The 8,814-nt window shown below is 37.5% G+C and overlaps 1 non-coding gene across 1 annotated transcript; it reads left to right on the top strand.

Annotated features, from left to right (window-relative positions):
• The first annotated feature begins 8,304 nt into the window (after positions 1-8,304).
• Positions 8,305-8,411, top strand: LOC131172304 (small nucleolar RNA R71). Its single transcript, XR_009142786.1, has one exon. It is a non-coding gene; the product is annotated as a small nucleolar RNA R71 (small nucleolar RNA).
• The last annotated feature ends 403 nt before the right edge of the window (positions 8,412-8,814 follow it).

Genomic DNA, 8,814 nt, shown 5'->3' with positions numbered 1-8,814 from the left:
AACTATTAGGTGGCAATGTGACAATTCGACAAAGATGTCATAAAGTGGAATAAAACCAAAATAAACAAAACAGAATAGATCGGTCATTAATAGATATTGGTAAAATGAATACATGGAAGGTCGGTAAATCAAGTCTAGTTTTCCCCATCTAGCCAAAAGGTATCGAGAAGCCTTATCCCCAACATCTTTGAATGCCAGAATCCTTAGCTTTAAGCTCTTATGTCATGTAGCTGAAATTAAAATCCTCTGAAATTAAAATCCGGGTCCCTTTCAGGCTCCTGTTAATCTAAAAGAGATCGGAGGAGAGTTCTTATCCGATCTCCCCTCAAAATTTTAATAAACGTTAAAAAAAAAGATCGGAGGAGAGTTCTTATCCGGTCTCAACTTAATAGTTTTAATAAACATCTAGAGGAGATCGGAGGAGGGTTCTTATCCGATCTCCCTCCAAAATTTTAATAAATAACTTAAAAGAGATCGGAGGAGAGTTCTTATCCGATTCTCACACCAAATCTTAACCCGTACGCAAAATAATCTCAGAACTAAAAAATTCGTAACGTCAATTCACTAAGGTGGTCTCATTTACTTGTGTATCTGAGTGATCCGAATTTAGTGAAAGATCAAAATTTCCTTTTGAAAAAGGATTAACATTTCCATCCGAGCCCTCTTAACTAATTTATAAAGAACGCAAAATTAAATCTACTTACCCTTATTAAGGGACGAGGTACCCCGAACCTAAAATCTCTGTTTTGAAGTGGTTTCATTTTAATTTATCTTCCCAAATGGTTTTCTTTAGTTTCCCTCAAAACTAAGGTGGCGACTCCTCACTTTTCCCACTTCGGTGAGTGATCGTCCAGGCGACCGCAAAATCCCTTGCGACAATATACAGAATGGCATGAAGCCATACGCAGTACTACTATCAGAATCCTATTGGCATGTCAACCTATCCAAACCAATCACATTAGGCCTACTAGGGCATATTACAAAGTTATTTCTTGAATATTTGTACTTAACATGTAAGGTTACTATTCATTTGGTCATTTAAATCAAAATATTGACTTTCTCATATATAATAGTTACATGAGTTTTAATTACATAGATTTACCACATTTTGGTTCCCAAAAGTGTTGGCATTAGTTGCCAATCCATACTTCTAACCAATAGAAAATAAATCAGAAATTTCAGTTTTGGGTGCTAGAGTTCACTATTCCATTAGGCCATTCTACAGTGAGAATTTGGCTAAATGTTCTTGATCAAAGTTGTTCTTTATTGCGTCTAGTTACATTTCACTTTTTTAATCACCCCATTTGGAGTTTTCTAGCTCAAATTATGGCTATTTCACCATAACTGGTCAGATTGCTTTTACCCAGAATTTCTGGGCACTTTTTGGTTCTGCCAGATTTGGTAAGCCAATTTTGGCTAGCAATTTCATTTAGTTAAGTCCAGAATTTGAGTTTGTGTTCTACATGAAAGTTGTTCTAAATTGCCTCAGCTTTCCATTGATATAAATTTCAGGTCAATTGGACATTTCTACACTGAGTTATACTAAATGAATGAACACTGTTCATTTGGTCATTTTGCCCAAGCAGAATTGGTGCTACCCGGATTTGGTCAATTTTTAGGGCATTCTAAGTTTGTTTTCTAGACAGGTTTCCTTCATCAAAGTTGTGCCATTATGTGTCTAATTTCATGTCCAATTAGCCTTGCACTAATTGAACCTACACAACCCAAGTTATAGCTATCCAAACATGCTAGATTCACATCCAGACCTGCAGGGCACTTAAGGCAGCACACCCAACCTCAAAACCAAAGGTACAATTCACTTCAATTCCTCATCAAACACAGCCAAATAGTCACTAATTGACCATTAGGACTTCCATTCACTAACACATGAGCAAAACCTAAATTTTGCCTAAAACCCTAACTCACCTTCTCCCTTAATTCATGCAACTCATTCAATCTTCCCTTCTAATGCATATATAAGCATCCTTCATCATTCATAAACATATATAAACTCATCAAACACATCAAGTAAGTTCCTTCATGGACATTTTCTTCATGGACATTTTCTTTGGTTTTTCAAGTAAGTTCCTTATAATTCTACTACATTTCAAAGTTAGAAGAAGGAGAAAGGTAAAATTAGCACTAAACTTTTTGAAACCAAACTTGAGCTTGTTATTCTTCAAGATTTCTCCAAGAATCATAATAATCATAATAAATTATTACTTCACTTTCTCAAATTAAATATCCAATAAAAATTCAACAGCATTTTCCCTTAAATTGGACTAAACTCCTATCATAAATCTCAAATCCACAAACCATTAATACCCAATCTGGCAGCTTGTGCATTCAAATTTATATATAATGATCTAACAGTCAGATAAATCCCAAATTTTAACCATATATTCAAGAAATCCCTATACAATATCAGTAAAAATTTTAGCATCAAATCATCTCTATATCATGAGATATCAAAATATTCATTCAACCCTTCAAAATCTGAATTTTTGCAGAAATTAGTCTTACTCAGACAGCTCATGCAAAACAATTTATATCTCATAAACCACAAGTCTAAAATTCACCAAATTTTAACACAATAGCCTCAACATCCCAAATATCATTTTTACCAAATTTCATAATTTATAAGCATCCTAACTATTTATTTTTCTCAAATTTCAGTAGCCAAAATTCAGAATTCAACTTGCAGACAGCCTGTGTTCAACAATATATTTCTTCAAATCCAACCGTTGAACAATCACCAAATTTTACCCATTACTTCTACACATACATACCTCAAACATATAAAAAAATCATCGGTATAAGTTGAGCCAAACTCACCTGGATGGAAGAGAAACATGCTGCCCCTGCTGAATCCCTGTTTCTGCTACTGTTCACCTCCTTCTCCATTCCTCTCTTTTTAATTCTTGTATCTTAGACCAAAACCCTTCTTTTCCCCTTGTTAGTGTTCTTTCTTGCTATAGAAACTCAGAAAAAAAAAATCGGCACCAACTCCCTCTTCCCTTCTCTTCTTCTCCTTCTTCCTTTCTTTCTTTCTTTTCCTTTCTTTTTCCTCCTCTCCTCTTTCCCGATTCTGCTGTCCTCTTCTTCTCATTTATATATTTATTCGTTTATAGAAACTGCTGGAGAAACTAGCTCATGTGGATGGGCAACTGCTGTCCACTTTTATCCCTTAAGCAATTTTGTTAAGTTGTGATTGGTGGAGAGCTCCCTAATGACATCATGTGATGTCATAATTCTACTTTTCTTTTCTTTTCTTTTCTTTTCTTTACTACTCATTTTTAATTTAATTTTTAGCAATATTTATTCATATTTTATATCATATAATTTATTTACTTAAATATACAAGTTGGTCAAAAATCATCTCTGAAGGCGAAAAAAGCAAAATGCCCTCCGTTTGGCTTAAAGAGCCAAAATCGTCTGTACTGATTGATAAAATTTTCTAAGCATTTTCTTTGCATTCTAATGCCATCAAAACCTTAATGACTCTTCTCTGGAGTCTCAAAAATTATTTTATAAATTTTCTCCTGGGTTTAGGGCTCTTAGCTGCGAAGACCGCAACTTCCCACTGGGTTACCCATCGCTAGGGCACCAGCTCATTTAACTTGATTGTATTTTATTTCTAAAATTTTTCCTAAATTTTTCTTCTTATTATTTGAGTTATTTATGACTCCTCACTCTAGTCTAAATATTTTTCCAGACGTTTTAGCTGTCCAGACTGACACCGGTCACCTAAACAATAGAATGTATGGAATTGCTACAGTGAGGGTGTTACATGTCATGCCATCTTTTGGTTTTATCTTTGAAGATTTTGGCATTTTCATATGCATCCTGTCGGATTTCTTCCAACTCATTCAGTTGTAGGAGCCTTTTTTCACCAGCAGGTTTAAGGTCAAAGTTTAGGATCTGAATTGCCTAGTAAGCTTTATGCTCAAGTTCGACAGGGAGATGGCATGATTTTCCATAAACCAATCGGAAGGGTGTTGTGCCAATTGGGATTTTATATGCAGTGCGGTATGCTCACAATGCATCATCTAACTTCATGCACCAGTCCTTCCTGGATTGGTTTATAGTTTTCTCTAGAATCCGCTTCAGTTCCCTGTTTGAGATTTCTACTTGGCCACTGGTTTGAGGATGATAAGTTGTGGCGACCTTGTGAGTCACTCCATATTTTTTTTAATAGTGTTTTGAATTGTTGATTGCAGAAGTGACTTCCTCCATCACTGATTATTGCTCGTGGTGTCCCTAATCTTGTGAAGATATTCTTCTTAAGGAACCTTGTGACCACTTTAACATTGTTGGTTGGTGTGGCTATTGCTTCTACCCATTTTGACACATAATCAACACCAACCAGAATATACTTGTTTCCATGGGAAGAGGGGAATGGACCCATGAAGTCTATCCCCCATACATCAAACAATTCTATGTCAAGTATACCATGCAGTGGCATTTCATTCCTTCTTGAAGTGTTGCCTGTTCTTTGGCATTGATCACAAGCTAGCACGAAGGATCTCACATCGTTGAACATATTAGGCCAGTAGAATCCAGCTTGCAAGATTTTAGCTAATGTTTTTGTGGTGCCAAAGTGTCCTTCATATAGTGATGAATGGCAGTGTTGGATGATGCTCTCTATATCCTCCTCTGGTATGCATCTTCTTATTAGTCCATCATTGTATCTTTTGTATAGCAGAGGTTCCTCCCATGTGTAGTATCCCACATCATGTAGGAATTTCTTCCTTTGCTGGTAAGACATATTGGGTGGCAAAATCCTACATACAAGAAAATTAACAAAGTCAGCATACCATAGAGCTTGGGAGAGTGCTAGTAATTGCTCGTCAGGGAATGAATCATTGATTGGCAAATCTCAATGTCCCCTATGTCTTCCAGTTTTAGTCTAGAGAGGTGGTCAGCTACTACATTTTCGGATCCCTTTTTGTCCTTGAATTCAAGGTCAAATTCTTGCAGGAGTAGAATCCATCGAATTAGCCTTGGTTTTGCTTCCTTCTTATTCACAAGGTACCGGACAGCAGCATGATATGTGAATATAATGACTTTTGACCCAATTAGGTAAGATCTGAATTTGTCGATTGCAAACACTACTGTCAGGAATTCCTTTTCTATGATAGCATAATTTATTTGTGTGTCGTCGAGTGTCTTACTGGCATAGTAAATGGCATAGAATTTTTTATCTTTTCTTTGCCCAAGCACTACTCTAACTGCATAGTCACTTGCATCGCACATCACCATGAATGGTAGCCCCCAATCTGGTGGCTGCATTATTGGTGCTAAGATCAGGGCTTCTTTTATCCTGTTAAAAGAGATAAGGCAATTTTCATCAAAATTAAAGGGAACATCTTGACTTAACAGGTTAGTAAGTGGCTTAGCTATTTTGAAAAAATCTTTAATGAATCTTCTGTAGAACCCTACATGTCCCAAAAAGCTTCGCACTCCCTTGACTGATGTTGGTGGTGGCATGTTTTCAATGATCTTAATTTTTGCCTTATCAACCTTAATTCCTCTTTCTGATATCAAATGTCCCAGAACTATACCTTCCCTTTCCATGAAGTGGCATTTTTCCCAATTTAGGACCAGGTTTGATTCTTCATATCTTTGCAACACCTTAGATAAATTAGCTAGGCAATCATAAAAAGTAGTTCCATAGACAGAAAAATCATCCATAAAAACTTTCATGATATTTTCAATATAATCAGAAAAAATAGCCATCATGCATCTTTAGAAAGTGGCAGGGGCATTGCAAAGACCAAAAGGCATTCTCCTATATGCAAAGGTTCCATAAGGGCAAGTGAATGTGGTCTTTTCTTAGTCTTCTGGGTGAATAGGAATTTGAAAGAATCCCGAGTACCCATCTAGATAATTGAAGTAAGAGTGTTTCGCTAACCTCTCTAACATTTGGTTAATGAAAGGGAGAAAAAAATGGTCTTTTCTAGTAGCACTGCTCAATTTCCAATAATCTATGCACATTCGCTAACCAGTGACTACCCTGTAGGGATCAGTTCATTGTTTGCATTTTGGATAATAGTTGTCCCACCCTTATTAGGAACTACATGTGCTGGACTAACCCATTTACTATCAGAAATTGGATATACGATACCTACATCTAATAGTTTCAAAATTTCTTTCTTGATTACTTTTTTCATGTTTGGATTAAGTCTTCTTTGGTGCTCGATAGTGGGTTTACTGTTTTCTTCCATAGGTATCCTATGCATGCAAATTGAGGGGTTAATCCCTTTCAGGTCTTCTATTTTATACCCTATGGCCTTGTTATGGGTCCTAAGTTCTCTTAGCAATTTTTCCTCTTCTATCTTAGACAGGCTAGCATTGATTATAACAGGATATTTAGAGTTTGAGTCCAGAAATGCATACCTTAGTGAGGAGGGGAGAGGTTTAAGCTCTACTTATTTAGTGGTGCTCTCTGGTTTGCTTTTGGTTTGTTCCTCCTTCAACTTCTCCATCTCAGAAGCTTGAGCTAAGGGTAGGGGTGGATGAGCTGCTAACTGTTGTGCACAGGCTGCTATTTATGTGTTTTCATTATTTGGTGTGTGGCTGTGCACAATGCATGCTTCAAGAGGATCTTTAGGATATATCTTATGAAATTCCTCTTCAACTTGTTTGTCAATTATGTCAACCTTAAAGCATTTGTCAGGTTCGAATTTGTGTTTCATTGTGTCGAACAAGTTGAATTCCACTTCTTCTTCTCCTTTCTTGAACTTGCCTATTTTTGACATCTATGATTGCTCCGACGGTTGCCAAGAATGGTCTTCCTAAGATGATAATGATCTGAACATCTTCTTTCATCTCAAGGACAATAAAGTCTGCTAGAATGAAGAATTTGCCCACTTTGATGAGGATGTTCTCAAGTATGCCCACAGGATATTTAAAAGATTGATAAGCCAATTGCAGTGAAATTGTCATGGGCTTCAGTTCTCTGATCTCCAGCTTTTGGCATATTGATAGAGGCATTAAACTCATACTTGCCCCAAGATCGCAGAGGGCCTTGTCTATTTTCTTGTTGCCAATGAGGTAGGGTATAGAGAAGCTTCCTAGATCTTTGAACTTTGGAGGCAGTTTGTTTTGCAGTATGGCACTGCATTCCTCTGTTAGTGCAACTGTCTCATAATCTTCCCATTTTCTTTTCTTTGACAGAATTTCCTTAAGAAATTTAGCATAGAATGGCATCTGAGAGAGTGCTTTAGTGAAGGGAATGTTGATATAAAGTTTTGTAAAATTTCTAAAAACTTCCCAAACTGCTTATCCAATTTGGCTTTCTAAAATCTTTGAGGAAAAGATAGGGGAGGCTGGTATGGCTCTGGTAACTTCTTTTTCTTCCCTACTTCCTCTTCTTGATCTTTCTTGGCTTCTTCCTCCTTTTTCTCTGCTTGGCTTTTAGATTTTTTTGAAGTTTCCTCTGTCGGTTCTTCCTCTGGTTGTACTAGAGTTCTCCCACTCCTCAATGTAATTGCCTTACAATGCTCTCTTGGGTTCATCTCTGATTGATTACGTAGTTTACCAGCAGCCTTACTTGAAGAACTTGCTTGATGAGCAATTTGATTTTCTAGCATCTTGTTATGGGTAGCAAGTTGGTCTATTCAGGAAGTCAGCTATTTAATCAATTCATTCTGTTGTTGTTGAGCTGCTAGGAAACCTTCTATCATGGATTCCATGGTCATCTTCAGTTCAGGTTGCTGAGGTTGAGGAGGTAGTGGTGGCTGTGCAAAGTTTTGGCCTATTTTTTGAAATCTAAGGGGTGCTGGTGGTTTGTACCCTTGTTGTTTGTTTATTGGCTGATTCTGTTGGTTTGACCATGAGAAATTTGGGTGGTTCCTCTATCCAGGGTTGTAAGTGTTTGAATATGGATTGCTGGGCTGACTCTGGTTGAAGTTTCCTCCATTATTCACATAGTTCATCTATTCTGTGGGAGGTTCATTGAAGCTGTTATATTCTGAACTCATGTATCCTCCTCCATAGCTGTCCTGATGTTGACTGTTCATCCCTACAGCGTTGGCTTGCATTCTTTCGAGTCTCTTTGTGAGCTAATCAAATTGAGCATTTATCATGCTTAGGGCATCCACTTGTAAAACCCCTGCTGTTCTCCTTGGGGTTCCTCTTTCATTTGACCACTCATAATTATGATATGCGACCCTCTCTAGAAGTTCAAGTGCTTGTGTCACTGTTTTCTCCATTAGGTCACCTTCTGCGACTGAATCTACTGCGCTCCTTGTAGAGGGTAGTAACCTATTATAGAAATTTTGCACTTGTAGCCAATGCTCTATGCCATGGTGTGGACATTCCCTCTGCAGATCCTTATATCTTTCCCATGCGTTATAGAGTGATTCACCTTCCTTTTGTCTGAAGGTGTTGAGCTCAAGCCTCAGTCTTACAGTCTTTGCAGGTGGCAAATACCTTGCTAGAAAAGCTTGTGAGAGGTTTTCCCAAGTGGTGAACGTTCCAGCTAGTTGAGAAAGTAACCACTTCCTTACTCTGTCTCGAAGGGAGAATAGTAATGCTCTTAGTCTTATGGCTTGATAAGACACTCTATTCATCTTAAACGTGTCACATAGGGCAAGAAAGCATTAGAGGTGATAGTGTGGATCTTCTGTTGGTGAACCTTCAAACTGGGTTTGTTGAATCATTTGAAGCCGTGCTGGTTTTAACTCAAAGTTGTTTGCTTCCACTGTGGGTCTTGTGACACTAGGCTGAAATCCTTGGACAGATGGAGCTCCGTAGTCTCTCAAGAGCCTTGGCCTGTCATTATTATTGGCCATGGTTGGAATTTTAGGA

The sequence above is a fragment of the Hevea brasiliensis genome, chromosome 13 (genome assembly GCF_030052815.1).
Source record: "Hevea brasiliensis isolate MT/VB/25A 57/8 chromosome 13, ASM3005281v1, whole genome shotgun sequence".
Lineage (NCBI taxonomy): Eukaryota > Viridiplantae > Streptophyta > Magnoliopsida > Malpighiales > Euphorbiaceae > Hevea > Hevea brasiliensis.
The sequence above is the reverse complement of the archived record's forward strand: the minus strand, read 5'-3'. Positions and strand labels throughout refer to the sequence as shown.